We start from the raw sequence: 23,939 nt of genomic DNA on the forward strand, positions 1-23,939 counted from the left end.
TCAGCAAGGGCTGCCGACCTTACAATTGAGTGCACCAGCAGACTGAGTGAGGCTGCTGACAGTGCTGCCGTCCTTTGGGCTAATAAGGTCTCTAGTGAGGAGGGCCTTCTTCTGTGCTGGGGAACCTGATTCAACAAAGAAGGCACCATTCTCCATGACATCACCTGCGCGATACCCACGCCCAATTCTTCCACTCACTTTCTGGCGCTACAGCCCTCTTGGTAACCTCCTTGGTTCTCGATGAGCTTCCAGCGACAAAACGGTTGCCCTGGCTGAGGAAGGATGGGTTTAAGCTGCCCCCAATGGCATACATCCCCCATTCCGTGTAGTCATTGTTCACCACGTGAGCAAATCCATTTAGGACTTTGGGCAACCTCTGTGTTAATCCTTTCCCAAAATGGTTATATGCTATCGTAACCTTCATCTTATTGTTAGCAGAGGTGTTTGCATTTAACAACATCACCTGTCAACACGATTGTTCACCAATAAGGAAGCAACAGTCAGTGGGTCGACTTGGAAGGTCGAAGTACTCGTATTTTTTACGTAGTCAATTCTTTTATAAAATAAGTTAGTTATATTTAGAGAAATCAGTTTTAGCAGGAGACTTATAGCAAATTGACCAGTTATACGTACGTGGTCATGATTACTGAAGTCGATATTCGAGATGGTGATGGCAGTGGAACCCTCGACAGCATCGATTAGGCCATCTGCAGCTTTGGACATGGTCACGTGGTCGATCCAGATGTCAGAGGAGCTAAAGATGTTGATGGCATCACCGTCGCTGACGGTGCGTTTTCCGTAGTGGTCGACAGAAGCGCGAATCATACCACCTGGAGTTGAAACGATGTCATGCATATGGAGGTTGGTGATGATGACATTGCGGATGGACTGGAGGGTAAAACCAGCGCCTTTGGTAATGTGGACATTGGCACCACGACCATCGATAGTCTTGTCAGGGGCGATAATAAGCTCACCCTTGAGTACGATGTTCATGTCTTTCTCGAAGATTATCCATAGTGGTTCCTTCTGAATGACGGCATGGCGGAGGGTGCCATTCTTTGGGTTGACCATGTCATTGTCGGAGGGGTCAGTGACGGCATAGATCTTGCCGTCCTTGCCACCAGCAACCTTCTTGCCGAAGCCCAAAGCGCAATTGGCGTATGCCTTTCGATCATCGGCCCAGTTAGCCTTGCACCTCCAGCACGCATCTATTGGGTTCGTCGCCTGGCATGCTCCTCTAGTCTCCCCCAGCCTCCGTTGTCTTGTCCTGCATCATTCATTCATCCATCCAAATCTATCGTAAGTTCAGGAGTTATCCATTTCTCAACGTAAAATAGCTCAATTTATACATTATCCATGGAATGTGTTTTTTAAATATAATTTGCAAGCACGGAGAATTTTCAGAAGATTCAAATTCGGGACCTACATGTGCACATGTGAGTTGAGCTGAGCAGCAACTGTCGCAGGATTGGGCTCAAAGCTGTCACTGCTGTGCTTTGCGGCCGCCTTGGCTCGTTGTCGCCACACTGGTTCAAAGTTGACTATATCTGCCTTCACTACATAGTTGAATAAAAACAAGAAGACCAACAAGCTGCTAGATGTAGCTAATCCCATTTTCTTTTACTCTTGTCCCCCCCCCCTTTTTCTTAACCCTCCACTCTGGTGAAATGGGTTTTTTTTTATTTTTTATTTAGTTTTTGTACCCACCACTCAGGTGAAATGGGTCAGAAATAAAATACAAGACCTTGGGCCCAAAACCAACAGATTGAAAGCCACCTGAGTTTCTCCAAAGCATCATCATCTCTATATATATTGCAATTGAGAGCCCAAATATGGGGAAGTACCATATGGGTTGAGAAAGTGAGGCCTTCCGTGCACTTCGCATATAAAAATTAATTTCCTCTTGTGATTTGTGTTTTCTTTTCCTATCTCCATTCTCTGTTTTGGCCAGATTGAAGGATTCAAACTCTCTACCACCATATGTTTCACTGCCTCATTATATCATTATTTCTCCCCCAAAAAGCCTCATGATATCGTTTTACCTATATTAAGAGAGTGGGTTATCGTGCAAGCACAGTGTCTCATTTCAAGGAGCAGTTTCCAAATTTATACAAAGAGAAACAGGTGATTGCAGGACCTTCTTCTCCTTTAGACCTATTTGCATCTAGAATCAGGATCTCATTCCATCCGAAGTAAAAAATTCTAGCCCTTCATGCTTATACATGCCTCCATTAGGTCCCGCTTGCACAAGGGCGTGCAAATACAATTAATTTCTCTTTTCCTTGAAATACATATAGTCAGGAGCACATCAAAAAGTATATTATATATTTACAACTATAAGAACCCCTCGAATCTAAGGACCAAGTTTCTTGGAGTAGTTTCCTAATTTATACAAAGAGCATAGGTGATTGCATGGCCTTCTTCAGTTTTTCTCCCTTAGATCCATTTGTAGCTAGAATCAGGGATTCATTCCATACGGAGTCAAAAATTCCAGCCCTTCATGCTTATGCAGTTATGCATGCCTCCATTAGCCCCTAATTGCATGGGGACATGCAAATATATTTAATCCTCTCCTCCTTGAAATACCTATAGTCAGGAGAAATCAAAAACTATATTATACATTTACGACCATAAAAACCTCTTGAATCTAAGGACCAATTGTTAGCAACCGGAGAGAACCTTGTTTCTCAAATAATTGCCAATAATTCATGTAATATAAATTGGTTGTACCACCAAGTTAAACCTTGAATTTAATTGAAACTGACAACATGATATGGGAATTGATCTTTTATATGTTTGAGGTTAACAAGCATATAAGTTGTAAAACATAAGTTGGTTGCTCCGGGTCGCTTGCAGTCATTTAGAAATCAGAATGGGTTCGGGTCAACCCAGATTGGATCCTCATTTTCAAGCAAGGGATTGCTCCGGGTCTCGCTTCCAGCTTTTAAAACATAAGTTGGTTGACTTGCTTCTGTTGTAATATAGTTTCAAGTGGTCTTCTCCTAATAGTTTAGGACTTTACCAAGAAAACAATGTAATTAAGTAGGGAGACAAACAGTTCCACAACAATCATCTACAGAAAGAAATCTTAGACAAACGGATTTTAATACATCAACAGAAAGATATTATCCGTGCGACTACCAATATGCGAATTCAGTGCAAGTCTATTGGTTTCGGTTTCATCTACGACTTTGTAGATAATGCCAACAAGTACGAGCCCAAGTATGGGCTTAACAAGAACAACCTTGATATCAAGGTGGAGAAGTCTAGAAAGCAAATGAAGGAAAGAAAGAATGGGTCCAAGAATATTTGTGGTGTTAAGAAGACTGAGGCTGGAGATGCATCTAAAGCTGGGAAGAAGAAATGAAGAAGATATGGAGTTGATATGGAGAAATTATGATCAGACCGGGTTAATACCTGGTTCGACCCTTGACCCCGGTCGAGACGGAGGGAACCAACTCGCTCCAGTGCGAACCGGATCCAGAAGATGGTTTCTTGAGGAAGAAAACTTATTCAGCTACAAGCACGCCCTAATCCAAATTATGGATTAGGTTAATTACCCTAATGATGGCAGACTAGAATTGACGGCTGTGGATAATCATTATCGAAGGGATAATCGTCAGATAACCTAAAGATATCTCAGGAGTCCTCTACTAGTCCAAACTAGTAGAAGTCTATTACTCAACGGATCTAACTGTTAAGATCCAACGACTACCCGAAGAAGGCTCAAGTGCATCCAACGAAGGAGATTAGAAGGTACACTCTATATAAACCTCACTGCCATACGAGGTGAGGGAGATCTGAAAAACACACAATCTGAGACTCAGACTCAGATTCAGATACATACTGATAGACGTAAACTATCATTGGCTTACGATCTAGATCACCTTTCCCAGTTCTTTATTCCTTAGCTCTGTGCTTCTAGCAGAGCCGTTTGTGATTAAGTTCATCAACTGACTTAGCCTTCGGAGGTGGACTCCCGACCCTCGCGGTCGGGCCACATCTGAGGCTTTCGTTTTGCAGGTCATCACGAGGAGATCTAAGGGCTGAGCAGATTTTGGACGCATCAGGAGTCATATTTTGGTTTTATGTTTTCACTACTACTCGCTACACTTCTATTATAATTTCTTTATGAACGGGGAAGCACTTTAGGTGTTTTATTTAGATTTTAGTGCTTGTTTAATTTCTAGAGTTAATTTAGTGATTTTACATTTGAGATAGCTCAGTTTAAGAGTGATTTCTTTTTGTTTTAGTGTTAGTACTAAATAAAATTGTTGTTCAGTGATCTTAAAGTTTTAAATCTAGTAAGGTCTTTTATATAATTTATGCATAAATTTCCCTTCAACTAATGGATGGAATTGGTCAGTCCTCTTTTTTTTGGCATTATAAGAAAAGGACTATAATGGATGAACAAATGACATGAGACATAGAACAGTAACAAAGAACAAGTCTTCTTAATATGCTGTCGGGATGTTGTAGCATTATGGTAGCATGATTTTCCCAGATTGGACACGTGGCATTATCTAATGAAATCACTAAAAAGGGCTAACTGATTAGATATTCCTCTTGTCACTATGTGAAGGATCTTAGCCATTGATCTCATAAAAGAAGGTTCTAATCCTACAATCCATTTTTACACTATCACTTTGGGAAAATTTGGGGGAACTAAAGAGGCGGAGGAGCCACTAAAAGAAAAAGAGAGAACCAGACATGGAGAAAAGAAAGCTCGTGCAAGAGGATGAGCTATTGCAGATAGGGAGCTGGAGCATTGTGGAAGCATTATCCTAGTTCTCTATTTGGTTTTACATTTCCTACTTTTTATATTCTTGCTAAACTCTTTTAATGGCTGCATTTATTTATCTGTATTTAAACTTTAATATGAGCTAATTTCTTACTTTGTTGGGACAATAAAAGTACCCGAACCTATGATTTGAGTTGTGTTTATTCCGTTTTTTACGGTAAGAAATCTCGCCTAAGTTCGCCAGTTCGCCTCGGCGAGATTTCGCCGATCTCCATGCCTCAAACATGTCTTTCTCATAACCAAACTAAAAATTAACAAAGCCTCTACCAACGGAGTACAAACTCACCTGAGCATCTAATTTCCAATTCCTCACTTCCTCACAACTACCATGGTGGCTTTGCTAAAACCAAATCATCTGATCAAGGAGAATTTGAACAAGTTACATTGATGCTCATATTCAGCCTATGGAATAACGCAAGTACAGTTCCTTGCTTGGATCCACTTGGGCAAACCTTCCAAAAAAAAAAAAAACAGGAAAAAGAAAGGCCATAAGATTAGCTCATGAACTTTCTTCCTTGTTTAATGAACTTCTCATATGGTTTATAAATAAATTATTGTATTAAGAGATGAGCGACAGAATCTTAGTGGCCCATTGTATAATATTCTCTCTCTTTCTCTCCCAAAAACACATAAGAACAGAGTGTATGCCAATTTTATACAACTTGACACATAATGTGTACGTTTTTTTTTTAATTGAAAGGCCCATTAATGATTACAAATATAATTACGTAAATGATTAGGTTTAGTACTGTCTCATTAAGGTACTATAGTGCTTATAAAGGAATCATTAATGAAGAAGAAGCACTATCAGAAGAAAAATAGTGAAGAGAAGAGAAGGGGAAAAATTCACTAAAGCCACTGCACCCAAAACCCAATCTGGGTCAGCAAGTTTACAAAGAAACCAAGAAAATTACAAGTTTCTGAGAACTTAATGGGTTCTCTGTTCAATGCTTATGAAGAGAATTCCAACACAAACCATATTGATCTAATCTCTCCTTTTGTTGCTTAAGAGTTCAGCAATTCAAACAACCCTGCTATTTCACTATATTGTCTTGAAATATTTCAGAGAGGAATCATTGTATTCCTCCCTCTTCCATGTCTTGTGAAGAACAATCTCCCAGTTGAAAATGATCTCTTCATGGTAATGGGAGTCATAAGACAATGCTAAGCCCTACTTTTATTGCTAGACTTTCTGTGTTCACCGCGTGGTTTTAATGATCCAACATCCATCTGAACCTGGTTATCCTCCAGTTCAGAGTCATCATCTTGATTAATTTCAAGAATATCAGCAATTGAGATCTGACTCTGACAATGGTCCGTCGAAACCGATCGTCTAATAGGTTGAATGCTTTCTTCTCTGATCGTCTAATACGTTGAATTACTATCATGTGTTATTATGTTATTACGGATTGAACTGCCTTGCTGAGTTCTTTTGAAGTCACTCCTTTTTGCAACATCTATTGTTAGACTTACTTGCAGGTAATACTACTACTATTGATTATGATGGTCAATACTATAAAGACCAAGTTGATGACTCTTACAGTTCCCAAAGTATTGGCAATGGTATCTACGGCGGTGAAGACTACCAGTACGAGACTGAAGCTTATCAAGAGTAGTTTGAGTCTTGCACATGAGTGTCAGCGATGAGACATCGTCTCATTCTCTTTTTTATCTTTATTAGATTCGTTGAGACCTTAGTTGTTTGTTCCCCTTTCATGTTGGGAACCGGTTGTAATCTTCTTTTGCTTTTGATCTAACTTCCACTTGTCTGTGGAGTGATTTTCCGCCTCACTCTACACTTGATTGGTATCATTTCTGATATCTTATGTGATCGTTCTAAGATCCTTTCTTAACTTTTATTAATAAATTACTTGAATACAATGATTTGTTCTTGCTTTTGATTATGTTATTGTGCTAAGTGGATATGATCGTTCCTAAACTCGATCTTTGGGGTTCTGGATCACTCCTCCGGGTATTCCGGGATAGGGTACCGGATGAGTGGATGTGACAACTAGACCTACCCAGAGAAGGGCTGGTGTTATATCTTAAAGCATGTCAACCATATACAGACTTGCATAGTTAGATTCTAGCAACTTTCATATATTTGCATAACATTCATTACATATATGCTTACCTTGATATGTTGTTGATATGTATGTGAGATGTGTTTTCCTTACTGAGTTCGTCAGAACTCATTCATTTTCTTTGTATGTTACATTATATTATACAGATGGGTTTACCCCGATCGAGAGGTTCCTTATGACTGGAGCAACTCCTGTGAAGAGAATGTGGTACTAGGGGTGTAAACGGACCGGATTCGGATCGGATAGTGTTAATACCATATTTGCATCCTACTATATTCGGAAGGATTCGAAAAAATCCTATCGGTTTTCGGACAAATTTTGTTGGATTCGGATGATAATCGGATAGTTATTTTCTTAAGTATATTCTTCTAAGTGGGCATAAATACAGATTGAATACAAGTTTTTGACTAGCTGTTTACATCCTTACTATTTTATTTGTGAGGATTAGGTTTGAAATTTAAGTATTTAGCATCTTTGGTAGCTATTTTGGTAAAAAATGTAGAAAATTACACATATGACTGGTAAAAATTTTATAAAAATAAGAAAAAAATCTATATAAATAACTTAATCAAATAATTTTATCGAACGGATAATAAAATTGGTAAAAAAGGGGGTATATCATATCCGCATCCTATTAGTAATCGGACGGATTCGAATATCTCTAAACGGATGCGGATGCGAATTCGGAAGTGGATTTCAATTATCCATTTACACCCCTAAGTGGCATACACTCTGTTCTTATGCGGATGCGAATTCGGAAGTTGATATGTTGTTGATATGTATGTGAGATGTGTTTTCCTTACTGAGTTCGTCAGAACTCATTCATTTTCTTTGTATGTTACATTATATTATACAGATGGGTTTACCGAATCAGGAGAGGTTCCTTATGACTGGAGCAACTCCTGTGAAGAGAATGTGGTACTAGGGGTGTAAATGGACCGGATTCGGATCGGATAGTGTTAATACCATATTTGCATCCTACTATATTCGGACGGATTCGAAAAATATCCTATCGGTTTTTGGACAAATTTTGTTGGATTCGGATGATAATCGGATAGTTATTTTCTTAAGTATATTCTTCGAAGTGGGCATAAATACATATTGAATACAAGTTTTTGACCAGCTGTTTACATCTTTACTATTTTATTTGTGAGGATTAGGTTTGAAATTTAAGTATTTTGCATCTTTGGTAAAAAATGTAGAAAAATACACATATCACAGGTAAAAATTTTATAAAAATAATAAAAAAATACATATATCACAGGTAGAAACTACTGCACCAGTGGAATCCACCATCGAGGATCCCATTATACCAACCACTTGGAAGGTATATGTGGATGGTTCGAGTAATAAAGATGGAGCAGGAGCTGGAATTCTATTGAAAAGTCCAGCAGGATTTGTTATTCGATATGCTTTAATATTTGCATTTGAAGCAAGTAATAATGAAGCAGAATATGAGGCTCTGATAGCTGGACTTCGGTTGTCAAAAGCATTGTCTATTGCAGATGTTACTATTTATAATGACTCTCAACTTATAGTCAACCAAGTCCAGGGGGAGTATGGTATTAAAGAACCACACTTGCAGAAATATCAAAAGATAGTGCAGGCATTTCAAAACCAAAAAACCAATTTCAGAATTTGAAGATATCTCAGATTCCGAGGAATGAAAATTCAGTGGCAGATGAGCTATCCTGACTAGCCAATGGCAAAGAAAAGAATCTAGATCCTTCGGTCTATATTGAAGAGATAACTTTTCCAAGTTATCATGAGAAAGAAATTTCTTATATTGAAGCAGAGCGTTGCTGGATGGATCCGATAATCGAGTATCTGAGAGATGACAAATTACCTGTGGATCCGAAAGAGGCAAGGTTGATCAAGATACGATCAGCGAGATTTGTCATTCAGAATGGGAAACTATACAAAAGATCTTATTCTAGACCCCTTATGAGATGTATAGGCCCCGAAGGAGCAAAATCAGCTTTGGCTGAGGTTCATGAAGGAATTTGTAGAGCTCACATGGGTGGATGAGCCCTGGCCCATGAAATTCTAAGACTTGGGTTATATTGGCCTAAGATCCAAGAGGCTGCTATGGAATACGTTCGTCGATGTGGTAACTGTCAAATTCATGCTACAGTATCGAAGCGCCCGGCGGAAACCATGACTTCAATTCTAGATCCCATTCCCTTTGCGATGTGGGGAATTGATATCATGGGCAAATTCACCAAGGCGTCAGGCGGACCGGAATATCTGATAGTAGCAATTGATTACTTCACGAAATGGGTTGAAGCCAGTGCACTGGCAGCAATTAATGAGAAAAAAGTGGAGAAATTCGTGCTTAAGTCAATCATATATCGCTTTGGGATTCCAAAGATTATCGTCACTGACCATGGTACTCAGTTCGACTGTCCGCAATTTGAACAATTTTGCGGAACATATATGATCGAGCATCGTATGTCCTCAGTGGCATACCCCCAAAGCAATGGACAAGTAGAGGTTACTAACCGAACGCTACTGGAAGGAATAAAGAGAAGAATCGAAGCTGACAAGGCTTCTTGGGTCGAAGAACTTCATAATGTACTATGGGCCTATAGAACTACAGTTCGAACACCCACAGGAGAATCTCCATTCAGGTTGGCATATGGATCCGAAGCATTGACACCAGTGGGGATAATGGCGGGGACATTACGGGATCAAGAGTTCGAGGAAAAAGCAAATGAGAAAGGACTGCTTGATAGTCTTGATCTGTTGGACGAAGTTCGGGCAAAAGCAATAGCACGAACTCAACATTATCAAAGAAGGATAGCGTCTCATTATAATACTCGAGTGAAGAATTGTCTGTACTTAGCCAGAGATTTGGTGTTGAGAAACACCTTAGCTTTTGACCCACGTCACCAAAGAAAACTGGACCCTTCCTGGGAAGGACCTTATATGGTTGTAAAACCAGTTGGTTCAGGAGCCTACAGGCTGAAGAACATCAACACCCAGAAAGAGTTGGATCGTTCGTGGAATGCCAGGTATCTCAAGAAGTTTTATCCTTGATGATGATTTCAATTTTGTTCGCAATGTAAACATTTTCAACTCAATCAATGCAATTTTTGGCTTTCAACAAATTATCTTTTGATTGGAGGGCATCATACACCACATTTAAGAACAAGATCCAACTATAAGGCATCGGATGAAAATCCGTGTGGGTCCTTCAACACTTATGGAATTTTTTCGGAATTTCTTAAGTAGAGGCATCGGATGAAAATCCGAGTGAGTTCCTTTTGCAAGGCGTCGGTTTGAAACCCGAGTAAGTTCCTTCAAGACTTATTGAATTTTTGAATTATCCTTAAGTAAAGGCATCGGTTTAAAACCCGAGTGAGTTCCTTCTCAGACTTATTGTATTTATCCGGAAATCCTTAAGTAAAGGCATCGGTTTAAAACCCGAGTGAGTTCCTTCTCAGGTTTATTGCATTTCTCCGGAAATCCTTAAGTAAAGGCATCGGTTTAGAACCCGAGTGAGTTCCTTCTCAGGCTTATTGTATTTCTCCGGAAATCTTTAAGTAAAGGCATTGTTTCAAACAACTAAGACCTAATGCAACAGCGATTCAAGTGGCTAGCAAAGTTCAAGATGAAGTTAATTTCTTATTTCTTCAAAAGACCAGAAGAGGCCGGTCTCAACATCAAACATAAGATTACAAGAGCTGGATACAATCTTCAGTCAAAAAAGAAAGTCATCATCGTTGATCATTAAGAAGTCATACAAGATCGGCACAACTTTGCTAGAACAAACATATGAGTCAACCATTGGTGTGGATTCAAGGAAAAGAAGAGGAGAAATGAGGATTACAAAAAATATCTCGGTATGCATAAGATCCACCACAATTTCATACTCTTTGTCCAGCTTGTCCAGGAGAAGTATGGTCCTCGACCAAACTTGCATTCAAGACGAGCTCGTCATAATTGAATCCTTCCAAGGGAGAGTAAACAGGAGAGTCTTCCAGATAATGCATAATATCTGGATCAGAAGGCGGAGGATCAATCTTATCTTTGGTCCAGTCGCCAGGAGGAAGGCCCAGGTTGGTAAACACTTCAGGATGGCAAACAGCACTGTAGGGAGTCGTATCAAAATGAGGATCCTTCCTTAATATTGATTCCCATACTTCGTTCTCACCATCCCGGTAAGCCTGCAAGTTATAAGCATTCAGCATATCAACAAAGGGCTTACTATGTACTTGAAGACGCATGCTCTGCGAACATCAGTTGGAAGGGATTCGGGCAAAGGAACAACAGCATGCCTTTGGGGTAACGTTTCAGATCCTTTGGCTCCTAACTTTCCAACTCCCCGTTCCAGTTGCCGGATCTTCTCCCTGGCATCATCCAAGTCCGACTGAAGACGACCGATCATCGAACTCTTTTCTCCTACAACCTCCCAAGCTAGTTTCCTAAGGCGAGCAATCTCAACATCTTTAGCTTCAGAGATTTCCCGAAGCCTGGAAACTTCATTGCTCAACTTATTGAGCCTAGAGGCTGCTTCCAATTGGTTGTGGAAGTTACCAGTAAGACTCCTGCAAACAACTTCCGAGTTAAAAAGGAGCAGAAGAGTAATATTCAGAATCAAAAGATAATGAAGAAAGACTTACATCACCAGTGACTTCGTAAAGACTTCATCTGGAAGTTTGGAAAGAATTGCGCTCTCAGAAGTCATTCGAGTAGCAGTACACCATTCCAACGCTCTGTCAAACTCGTTTGACACTAATTCGGGCGAAGGATGAGAAGGATGAGCTACACCAAAAGAGGGATGAGCTGCATCACTTGTCACCCGACGACGTTTCCTGGTGGCAAAATCCTCCAACTCCAAAGGAGAGGAGGAGGATGCCAAACAAGCACTGGAATTGGAAATAGGAGCAGCACCTGCTGGGACCACACCTTCATCAGATGCCAACATAGTTGCCTCAGATGCCCGAAGAGTCTCCTTCGGGGGTGCATCAAAGGTCTCTGCAGCAGGGGCGTCAACAGCGCCATCAACAACGGAGTGATCAAGATCTTCCTGGGAAAGACGAGCGATCACTTCGGGCAAAAGAGGCGCAGGGACGGCATTAATAGAAACTGTGGGAATCTGACTTGAAGATTCACCAACAGCAGTCGCCTTACGCTTGGAGGATTCACTAGCTGAAACCACCTCACTGGCCCCAACCACCGCCGACGGAACGATTTCTTGCTAGACTTCGCTCTGATAAAGTTCGGGTTGATCTTGGGAGCCACTATATAAACAGAAAAGCTGTATCAGTACAGATATCCAGCGACGCCAGCAAAGAGGGAAAACCCTAGTTCTATATCACTTATGAAAACCCCGGTTAACTAAACCCCAAGTACTACTACTGTGCAGTTTACTCAGGGGGAAAGGGGGAAAGAGATGAGTAATCAAAAAACTCACTTGTTCAGAATTTGATAAAGCTATTGTTGGAGTACGAGGAATACGGAAGCAAGCAGAAAGACGGAATGTCGCTTTAGCAAATCTAACTTGCAGATAGCAGGATAAATGGAGAGTACCCACGAAGGCTTTAAATAGCCTCAGGTATTAAGACGACGGTTGAAAGCTAAGGACAACCAATGGCCCAGATCAAAATGAGGCTTCGAAATCCGCAGAAAGCAAGATCAACGGTCGGAGGGACGCCACATGGAAACATGTGGAGGCGAGCACCCGATGCAGGGATACCTCCAATCGTCGCACCGCCATTGTAATAATGGATGTATTTCCGATTCATTGGAAACAGTGAATTGTATACCAGAGCAAGGAAACGTTTGGACTTTGCAGATACGAGAAGGGAAACGTGTGAACTTTGCAATAAATGAAGTAGTGGGGAAGATTAATGCATCTTTCAAAAACGCATCTTCACAATATCTCTACAAGATTATTATTCGTCGAAGAATGTGAAGTTAAGTGATAATTTATCATTTATACTTTGATATTCAAGACAAGAGTTCAGAAGGAGACAGGGAAATGGAAAGGCCAACATGAAAAAGAAGTGTCTATTCATTAGCAAGGAGGTCAATCTTTACAAAAAAAAAAGAGATAACTCCCTAAGCCTCTTCTTCATTGTTGCCCAAGGGACCCTGGTCGAGAGGACTATTCTCAGGATCTTGAGAAGAGCCTTCCTCAAGAATGACATTGTCAGAGTCCTCTTTAGCAGCAGCTTGAGACTCGGCTTGTGACTTCTCCTCTGGAAGCGCCGGCTCGTCAGCCAGATATGCCTCATATTGAGGGTCAGCTGGAAAAGGATCATTTTCTTCCCGAGCCCAGTCTAGGAGATCCATGCCTAATTTCCCGAAGACCTCTTTATGGCACACCTCACGAAAGGGAGCAGTATCAAAGGAAGGGATTGATGCGAGAATTCACTCCCAAACGTCATTCTGCCCGAGGTGATAAGCTTGAATGTTGTAGGCACCTAGCAGCTTGGAGAAAGGTACGATGTTCGGTTATTTCCGAACACACTCCTTTCGAAGCTCTGGCTTGATATGCTCGGGCTTGCTAGGGACCGCCCACTTCAGATATTCCTCATTCTCCCTACATTGAAATTCAAGCCTGTCACCGAACAACGTGGCGGAGGAGGAGACATTAGACCTCTCCACCATTGGCTTCTTCCCTTTACCCGAAGCATCAGCCACGGGCTTGATATTCCTGATACCCCTGTAAAAGGGGTCGGGAGAGGGAACTGAAGCCTCTTGATCTACGGTCAAGGCTCTGGGTGATCGTTGCTCGGCTGTCGCAGCGGCCCTAGCTGTCACGCCCTCCCAGCCGGTACCCTATCTGGCATACCCGAGAGTGTGATCCACAGCCCGAAGATCAGGTATCGAGTGATCAACCTCCCACATAAACAATAACATAATCATGAACAATCATAACAAGAGTGCGGAAGATAAATCATAGATCCAATAAAGAAAGAATGAATCATAAATGAATCAGAATAGTAGATATAATCAGAGTATCAAACAGATAAGTAAAGTGAGGCAAAAATCCCACTTTACAACCAGCGGAAAAGTAGCTCTAAAGAGAATAAACTAAATAAAATCTAATCCCAGTAGCTAATACATTGGGTAACTAAATTGTTCTCCACTTTATAGACAACATCCTTGTAAGTGTAAATCTCATAAATGGCACAAGGACGCTTCCACTCAATGGTCGGACTAAGCATCGTACGGAGCATAACCACTCGCGGGATCTTCGTAGTAATTGTGGTAACCGCAATCACCTTCCCGGAGATATGCCTCTTCGCCTTGCGCTTCTTCATAGGGACCGTCATAGTACTCAAGACTGCAGGATAGTCTAACAACATTGTACAATAAAGGAATGAGTTTCAAAGAAACTCAAGAAGGCGCTTAAAAATCCATAATAACATAAATGGCAGGATTCCGTAACAATCATGAATGCAATATGATATGAGACAAGCAATGAATGAATGAATCTAACTCTATGTATGCTGGTCTCTATTGGCGACATGCTTTAAGTCATAGCACCGTACTTTCTTAGGAAAGTCCACTCACATCCTCAACCATTTAAGATATCTTGGATTCTCTCACGGATCATTTCACCGGTCTTGAGCAGCCGATTGGTAATGGGTCCTTCATCCCTCAGACAAACCTTGGCAGGGGGTTAAGTCAACACACTCTCTCACAACCATTTGGTATAAGTACCGGCGCATGTCGTGGTAAAACCTAGCCAAATGCAAGTCTTCTACTTAGTTACATCAAGTCAGATCCAGATACTTCCATTCCTCGTCCCCGACGATCCTTTCCGGTATCCTTCACACTAGAGTCCTCATAGTCCCCGATCTACGGACTCATCAACCCTATTGATCATCCACATATGGTAAACGGGAAGCTCTCACGTCCTCTCACGGGTTGGTTACCGGTCTTAAGCGCCCGTGAGCCCAAGTCTAACCATATGCAACCCTACCAATAAATGACCCCCACAATGTGATTCCTGTCCTCTCACGGGTTGGTTACCGGTCTTGAGCGCCCATGAATCCCCATTGCTACCACGGGTCGTTCGGTCTCAATACCCCTCCGATTAGGGTCTCGACATAACAGACATCCTAGCCAAACACTACTAGACAATCCTAGATATGTCATCCAACAGCTTAGGAAGGTGTCCAGAGGGCATCTCCGGAAACATCCCATAATATTCCCGTAGTAGTCCAAGGACAGAAGTGTCAAAAGGACACCTCTCCTTTCCAAACCGTACTTAAGCATACACATGCATCAATTCATATCATCACATATATGGTAACTTCATATATGGAAAGAAATCAATAATTACAATCACTTTTATAACATTGGTAAATAAATCATACATGAATCAATTTAATATGAATAAGTAATGCTACTGTAATCAAAGTTATGCAACAGTAGTATATCATTGTAAGAATCTAATTTAGGAATCATATCTATGATATTCAAATATAGAAACTAGATTCATGCTATCTATGTAATTAAGGAAATAACCATCCTTACCTTTTATAACTCGCAAAGGAATCCTAAGAAATCAAGTAAGATCTCGGCAAACTTGAGAAGAAGGTCCTAAACAAGTATATACAACATATTAGGAAAGATCCCTAACAGAAAAGATACCAAAACATCCAACATAGACCAATTCTGGAGTTGCTGTACTCATTGGTCGAGTGGATTGGTCGACTGGTCCAGTCGACCAATCAGTCGACCAATGCAGATAAAAGAGCCTAAAAAAAACAGAGTTTTAAGATATGAAATCCGAATTTGGTGGTTCAAAAGGGTACTAATCAAGGGGTAGACTACATCAGTAGTATTCTAACATATAGGGGACCTCAAAACACTAATCCAATCAAGATATCAAGATCCAAATTAGGAAACAAAAAGTTACCATAATTAAATCAACCATGGATCTTGATGAATTTGAAATAGAAAACAAAGACAAGAACAATAGGAGGATGGATCATTGCTTCAGTAAAGGTATCATGAAAACATACATAGATCTTCATGGAATAAGGCTTAGAAGCATAAATCTAAATAAGGAAATAAAACCTACCATATATGTAACTACCATGCATCATGAAGAACACATAGTAAGGTAGAAGAGAACACTAGAGATCTATAGATTATGGATCATGGAAGGAAAACACAGTAATTAACTACTAACATGATCAACATAGAAGATCCAAAGAGATCAGAATTCAGATTAGAAGTTTAACAAAGATTAGATCATGGTTTGATCATGATTCCTTCAAAAGCTTGCAATGATCATGGTTAAGATCATTGTTCTAGCCTCAAATCCTTAGGATGATCATGAGAACATGTTCAGAGATGTTTGCAACAGAGAATGCAGCATCTCTTCTACTGTCTCAACTCAAAAAGGAAAGAAAAACAAAGATGGAGGAGAAGAAGAGAGAGTAGACATACCTTTTGATGCAAAAAGAAGAGTTTCGACGAAGATCCGTCAAGAAAACACCAAGGATGCAAGAGAGATGACTTGCAGAGGTCTTTGGTTCGTTCCAGAGAGTTTGGAGGCAGCAAATACGAAGTGGACTCGAGATTGGACTTAAATAGAGCAAGAACAACCTAATTGCCAAAGACAGCACTCATTGGTCGAGTGGATTGGTCGACTGGTCCAACCGACCAATCAACCGACCAATGCCGGCAAAGAAGACCAAAACAGGGAATTGAAGGTCCAGATCAAATCCAATCCTAAAGGGGTTTTGCACACAAGTCAAGTGACTTACCTAATAGGTAGAAATGCCTTCAAACCAAGATAGAGAGCACTCCAAGTCCATCAACTAATCAGATCTTCATCAGGATTCAGTTTCCATAAATAGAACCTCATCATCAACTTTCATGGATTCAAAGCCAGACACCAAGTCCTCTCTTGGGATGGCCCAAAGCTGACTTCTTACTTTACTTCGGGTCATCAGACCTACAATTAACAAGGTTTCCGAGTCAAGGTTAGGGCTGGGTTTTACACTAGCGGCCTTCACTTGCAGCTTCTCAAGGTTCATTCTTGGAGGCACTGCAAAGAAGTGCAAGAGTCAGAATTAAAGACATATCACTTTAGTAAAATTAAACGATGATGGTTAGAAGCTCACAATGAGCCAAGCCCCAGTACTGAAGAATGGAGTTATACTTCACCTCAAGTCCATGTATCTCTTGATACCATGGAATGGATTTGATCTTCCTGACGACCGCCTCGTCTTCTTATTATAAGGGAAGGCCTCGGTTATTCTCGGAAGAAGAAATACACCGCCTCCAGGCGGTTGGGAAGTTAAGATCCGATGGAGGCGCTCGACAGAAAAAGTATCATTGGCGCCATCTTTTGTGGTTAGAAGGGCAAGTTCCTTTGGCAAGGATGTTGCCCCTCCAATCAAGTTCAGCCTTATTGCGTTTGGACAAAAAAAACCCATCCGGGAGGATGGGAGATAGAAAGAACATGAAAATGTACAAAGAGAGAAAGAGATGGCGTAATGCCAAGTTCAAAACACAAACCCAAGAAGCCAACGATGAGAAGCCAGCTATTGGGAAGGAGAATTCCGGGACAAATGTCCCAATGATTCAGAATTGCGGAGAACAAAGGATTAAAAAAGGGAAAGCGAACCCCGCTTTCCAGTGCATCTCGGCAGTCTTGGAAGATCTAGACTCAAGGAGGACAGAAGGAGTTTCGGTTTTTCTATCTAAACCTTTTTGAGAAACTTCAGCAAACTCGCGCCAGAGGACAATTAGGGTTTTGTTGTCACTATCCGACTGTTTGGAAGGAGGAGAAGCAAAAGCTTCACTACCACTACTATTACCAACATTGGGTACCAGAGAAGCCCAATTATCCACCATTACTTGTTTCAGTAAACTACAAAAAGAAAATGACCAGTAAACTTACTGATTCAGTGAGGCAAAAGCTTGAGAGCAGGAAGGCGCCAAGAAGACAACAAAGGTTCAAATTCCGGACAGGAAGAATGAAACCTACGAAGACAACGAACCGCTTTTAAAACACCCGCACGAGTGTTCGGGAATCTGAACGATCGAGATTGATTCAAAATTGACGATCGAGATTAGAAGACGTTTTGAAAGTTTGAACTCACGAATCCCAAATAGGCGTTCGGAAACCGTCGCTTGGATTACATACCACCGCATTAAATGTGATATGAAATTTAATGGAACACGCAGAGACTATCGCCTGACGAAGAACCCAGTTAAAAACCAAGCCCTCGGGATCGACCGAACGCTTGGTCTGGGGGGCTCGTGATATGGAGAAATTATGATCAGACCGGGTTCATACCTGGTTCGACCCTCGACCCCGGTCGAGACGGAGGGAACCAACTCGCCCAAAGGCGAACCGGATCCAGAAGATGGCTTGCTGAGGAAGAAAACTTATTCAGCTACAAGCACGCCCTAATCCAACTTATGGATTAGGATAATTACCCTAATGATGGCAGACTCGAATTGACGGCTGCGGATAATCATTATCGAAGGGATAATCATCACATAACCTAAAGGTTATCTCAGGAGTCCTCTACTAGTCCAAACTAGTAGAAGTCTATTGCTCAACAGATCTAACTATTAAGATCCAACGACTACCCGAAGAAGGCTCAAGTGCATCCAACGAAGGAGATTCGAAGGTACACTCTATATAAACCTCACTGCCATACGAGGTGAGGGAGATCCGAAAAACACACAATCTGAGACTCAGACTCAGATTCAGATACATACTGATAGACGTAAACTATCAGTGGCTTACGATCTAGATCAACTTTCCCATTTCTTTATTCCTTAGCTCTGTGCTTCTAGCAGATCACATTATTTCTATTGTGAAACTTGCATTAGTAATTATTGGAATCTGATCGCATGTTGTTTTTTGTTATTATTTTATCTAGTCCACATGTAGTGCTACAATGAGATGCAAAAATGATACTTAATCTATATCTACACAAGATTTATTGAAGAATAATAATTGTGAAGATCTTTGTCCTCCTCAGATGGTATTTATAGCAACACCTACCTACTTGGTCCAACTTAACATATACTATCTTCTTACCTACCTACATGGTCCGCAGTAACTCATATTGTCTTTGATCTACCTACTTGGTCCATCGTAACTCATACTACCTTTTACCTACCTACACACTTGGTTCACAGTAACCCATACTACTTTTTTATTTACCTAGTTGGTCTACAACCCATATTGCCTCTTATCTACCCTTTTTAGTTTATAGTAATCCATATTACATTTTATCTACCTACTTGCCCTACAGTAACCCATAATGCCTTTATGCTTATATATAATTATTCACTACCTTTATGCTCAATTGCGCATGTATATTTACCCCCTACCTTAATTGTGCCTACCACATACTTCTCAACCACATGTTTAATTAGGTGGGGGACCCAGCTCTAGTTTACTTGTTAATACTCAAAGGTGGGTCCCTCACCTAAATGTGTGGTGGAAGGATGTTAAGAGAGTATAGTTCTCCACCTACAAGGGTAAAGGATTCCAACTTATGTTAGTCAGCCTCCATTCATTGTTGTTTGATTGTCGAGTAGGAGGGGTTTCCATTGAATGCAAAGCAGCTTACATGATTGAGCTTTCATTTGAAGTTGTTTGGTTGACCCAGCATTGGCCAAGCATTATGCTAATCCTTCATAAATCCTTTAGTCTTCTTCATTGTCTCTTTGCCTATTGAATTAACATTGATCATCCTCTTCTTTGATTAAAGATTTTGCCAATTGCCATGGTTACCTGCCCGGTATATGTAGATATATGTTTGACTACTTCCTCCAAGCATGGTAACTTGTCGTATTACAAACTACGATGTTCGTGATTTATTTGGACATTACGGTGCTCGTAACGTATTTGCACACTACGGTGCTCTTGACGTATTTGCTTACTACATTGCTCGTTATAGATGTATTTGCACACTATGTTGTCGTAAGCCTAAATTTAGGTCTTATAACTTTTTTTATTTCCAGAAGCCTAAAGTATCTTAGGTCTTACACCTTTTTTGGAAGCCCAAACTATCTTAGGTCTTACACCTTTTTTGGAAGCCCTTAGGTCTTACACCTTTTCTGGAAGCCCTTAGGTCTTACATCTTTTCTGCAAGCCTAATGTATCTTAGGTGTTACACCTTTTTCTGGAAGCCCTTAGGTCTTACATCTTTTCTGCAAGCCTAATGTATCTTAGGTGTTACACCTTTTTCTGGAAGCCCTTAGGTCTTACATCTTTTCTGCAAGCCTAATGTATCTTAGGTGTTACACCTTTTTCTGGAAGCCCTTAGGTCTTACACCTTGTGTTTGGTTATTCCCTGAACATGTCGTTTAGTTGAAGTCAATAGATCTATGTGTTCGGTTATTCCCCAAACACAATGTGAATTTGAAGTAAATAGATCTTTGTGTTCGGTTCTTCCCCGTACACGATGTGAATTGAAGTAAATAAATCTTTGTGTTTGGTTCTTCCCCGAACACGATGTGAATTGAAGTAAACAAATATCTTTGTTTGGTAATCTCTCCTTTATGCATTATCTCATATGTCGAAGTATTCTTGTTCGGTATACTAAAGTAATGTGTATCGGTTATTCGTGGCATCCTTCCATACGATTGCTAGTATGTTGCCCGGTAGGTGGCTGTTCTGCCATACGTTGTGCTTGCTCATCACAAGTGAATTTGAATGGGATGGAATTTGTGGTCGGCAGTGCACAATTCTTTGTTGATACCGAACATGTGAAGTAATTTTCAGTGTTCGTTATTTATTATGTTTTCCATTCAAGCCATGTTGTTCGGTACGGTTTGCTCGGTCATGAGTCCAAGTAAGCGTTGGTCAACCATTGGCCGGTCATAACCCACTACCCCCCGGGCATGATAACTTGGGGTATGATGAAAAATCTTTGAAGTTTTCATGCCTAGGGAATTTTAGGTCTTTTTCTTGCCTAAGAGACTTAGGTCTTTCTGCCTAAGAGTCTTAGGTCTTTCTGCCTAAGAGACTTAGGTCTTTCACCTTTTTTGGAAGCCCTTAGGTCTTACAGATTTTCTGGAAGCCCTTAGGTCTTATACCTTTTCTAGAAGCCCTTAGGTCTTACACCTTTTCTGGAAGCCCTTAGTCTTATACCTTTTCTACAAGCCCTTAGGTCTTACACCTTTTCTGGAAGCCCTAAGGTCTTATAACTTTTCTCGAAGCCCTTATGTCTTACACCTTTTCTGGAAGCCCATAGGTCTTACACCTTTTTTATTTTCGGAAGCCTAAAGTATCTTAGGTCTTACACCATTTCTGGAAGCCCTTAGGTCTTACACCTTTTCTGGAAGACCTTAGGTCTTACACCTTTTTTATTTTCGGAAGCCTAAATTATCTTAGGTCTTACACCTTTTCTAGAAGCCCCTAGGTCTTACACCTTTTTTATTTTCGGAAGCCTAGAGTATCTTAGGTTTTACACCTTTTCTGGAAGCCCTTAGGTCTTACACTTTTTCTAGAAGCCCTTAGGTCTGACACCTTTTCTAGATGCCCTTAGGTCTTACACCATTTTTGGAAGCCCTTAAGTCTTACACCTTTTCTGGAAGCCCTTAGGTCTTACACCTTTTTATGCCTAAGGAACTTAGGTCTTTTTCTTCCCAATGCTGGTCTAGTATAGTTATTGATTTGGTAGTGCAGCATCCTTGCAATATTGGTCAAGTAGAATGATTGTGGTCGACTCATAGGTTTCTAGTATAGTAGTCTTTTAGATTTGTACATCTAGACCTCTTTCGTCGAGCATGGATACTTCTATATTTTGCTTACAAGGAGATCAAGATGTGAGATGTTTATCTCTCTTTACTCCCCCGATGATAGGTCAAATCTTTTCTGAGTTGTTATGTTTCATCCAGCAGAGAACTTTTGCTTGTATGTAGAACTCCTTTCTCTTGATCATGTATGGTCGATTATATCTCAAGCTCCCATACTTGTAATTTTGATGATATTTTGCTATCCACGAGCTCAAAGGCTTTGAAAATATTGTATATAAGACTTTTGTTGTTGAAGCTAAATATATTATTAATGCTGAATTCCAGTGCTAGCTAACTTAAAGAGTAATATTGCTTGATATTCCACATCCAATTCTAGGTTGTACATGGCGAATAATCCCGATCGTGCATCAATGAGTATGATGAAAGCAGCATAGTCAAAAATGATTCTTGAACAAGATTATAAATGTGATGATGGGTTCAGAAAATATATCTGAATAGTCTCATGACAAATATGTTTAAATAAATGTGTAGCATTGGAATATTAATTTCAATCAGCCCATGTCTGTCTTCTAATTCCCATTCATATACAGTCGATGGAATTGAAGAGGAAATTGAACATATATATGATATGCATGGTAAATATAGATACCAAAAAAGGCCATGAATGACAGGTAGAATAAAATTCTAAATCTGTTAAATTGAGAAAGTGGACAGAATCAAATTTAGTTTACCGTAATTGCCACCAGAAAGAGCCCTGAGGAAAAAGTAGTGTATGAATCAAGATATAGGAGCCTTGAGGAAGAAAATATCTCCTACAAATGACATTCTGCATCTTAGTGAACTTCAAGTCTTTTCGTTCATCTCTTTCACCTGCGAATTGATTTTTTGAATCGTAACTTTGTGTGTATAAGAGAAACAAATGGAGGATTTCGATCTGAAAAATCGTCTGTTGTGTGCTCAAGATAAGCAATCCAATACGACGTGAGCATTTATTTTTTTCTCTACTGTCATTATAATTGTGGACGTTAATCTTGGAAAACTTGAATGCGAATCAACTTGAATCACGATCCCACTAATAATCTGAACTCCATTAAATTGCATTGTTGTTGCTTCTTCACTTTTGAATTGGTAGACATGTCAAGCACAACACAAATATTTTCTCCACTTCTAATCTCTTATGTTCACCATTGCAGTAGTCGACTTGAGCGAACGCTCTACCCTACTACTATTGTCCTCCGCATCATTTTTGCTGTAGAAACTCATGGATTCCTGAGGATCATAGAAATATTCACCCTCACGGTTTTTCTTTTTAAATTGAACGTGACGGACTTTGGCCAATCCTCGGTTCTAATCAAACAGTCATCCAAACCGCCATTGACGAAATCGTCGTCATCGGAACGGTTTCAACCTTCCTAGTAATAAACTTCGAAGAATGCACAGGAGAGCTTCTTCTCTGCTCCACAAAATCATCTCCTTTCCCCTACGTCTGAATGCTTAGTAGCCTTCGCCTGGCAAGAGAACTTGGACATTTCACTCCGTTGTCGCTCGAGTCAAAGGATCTTGATTTTCTTGTTTTCTGTATATTTCTATTGATTTCAGGCCGTTCGTTATTTCCTGTGGCGACAAGGCCTCACCAGTTAAATTTAGATTCTGGCAGACTCGCATTCTTTTCACACAGTTGATTGAAAACGGCGAGCGAGAAGGCCTTATCACGACTATATAATCACCGACCGTTAAGGGCACTCTGGTGGCCGATCCGGTCCATCTTTCTTTTAGAGTTCAGAAGGCCTTTGAGTTGCAGAGCTACAAGGATCTGCTTCAATGTTTCCAAATCTTTCTCTGGTTCATCGATTCCCCTCAATTTCAACCGCTTCTTTAGCTCTGAAAAGAAATCCTTATGAAGCTGCATTGTCTCTTTTGTGTTGTTGCAGCGATCTCGACAGTGACGTTGGTAATCCTGCATTTTTTTTTTGGCTCACTTCTCGGCTTCGCTGCCGAGATTTTGGTTGAGCCGTGACCTATGAGGGGCAACACATGGGACATATTGCAGATGAGATGGCATCCGAGCATGGTGACTTGAGAACAATTTCCTTAAATTTTTTATCATCTGGATTCCATTTGGTGATGGTGGATTCTGCTTGCTTCAAGCTCTTGACAAAACAAAAATAACACATGGGAAGTAATTTCCTGTATGGTAAACCCAACAAAATAACAGTGGACGACAGATTCTTCCACCCGGTTGCTTAAAGGTGGTTGTAAATTGTAATATGATTTGGCAAAAGACAAAAATCATGAATCTCAATCAATTCTCTTCTCTTTATGTAACCGCCTTTGCCAAAAGCACAATA

At 40.5% G+C, this 23,939-nt stretch overlaps 1 pseudogene; it reads right to left on the reverse strand.

The window, feature by feature from the left end:
• LOC149012270 (pectate lyase-like) lies at window positions 1-23,554 on the reverse strand (annotated as a pseudogene).
• Between the last annotated feature and the right edge of the window lie 385 nt (window positions 23,555-23,939).

The sequence above is a fragment of the Hakea prostrata genome, chromosome 6, assembly GCF_041222555.1.
Source record: "Hakea prostrata isolate BN-2017 chromosome 6, UWA_Hpros_2, whole genome shotgun sequence".
Lineage (NCBI taxonomy): Eukaryota > Viridiplantae > Streptophyta > Magnoliopsida > Proteales > Proteaceae > Hakea > Hakea prostrata.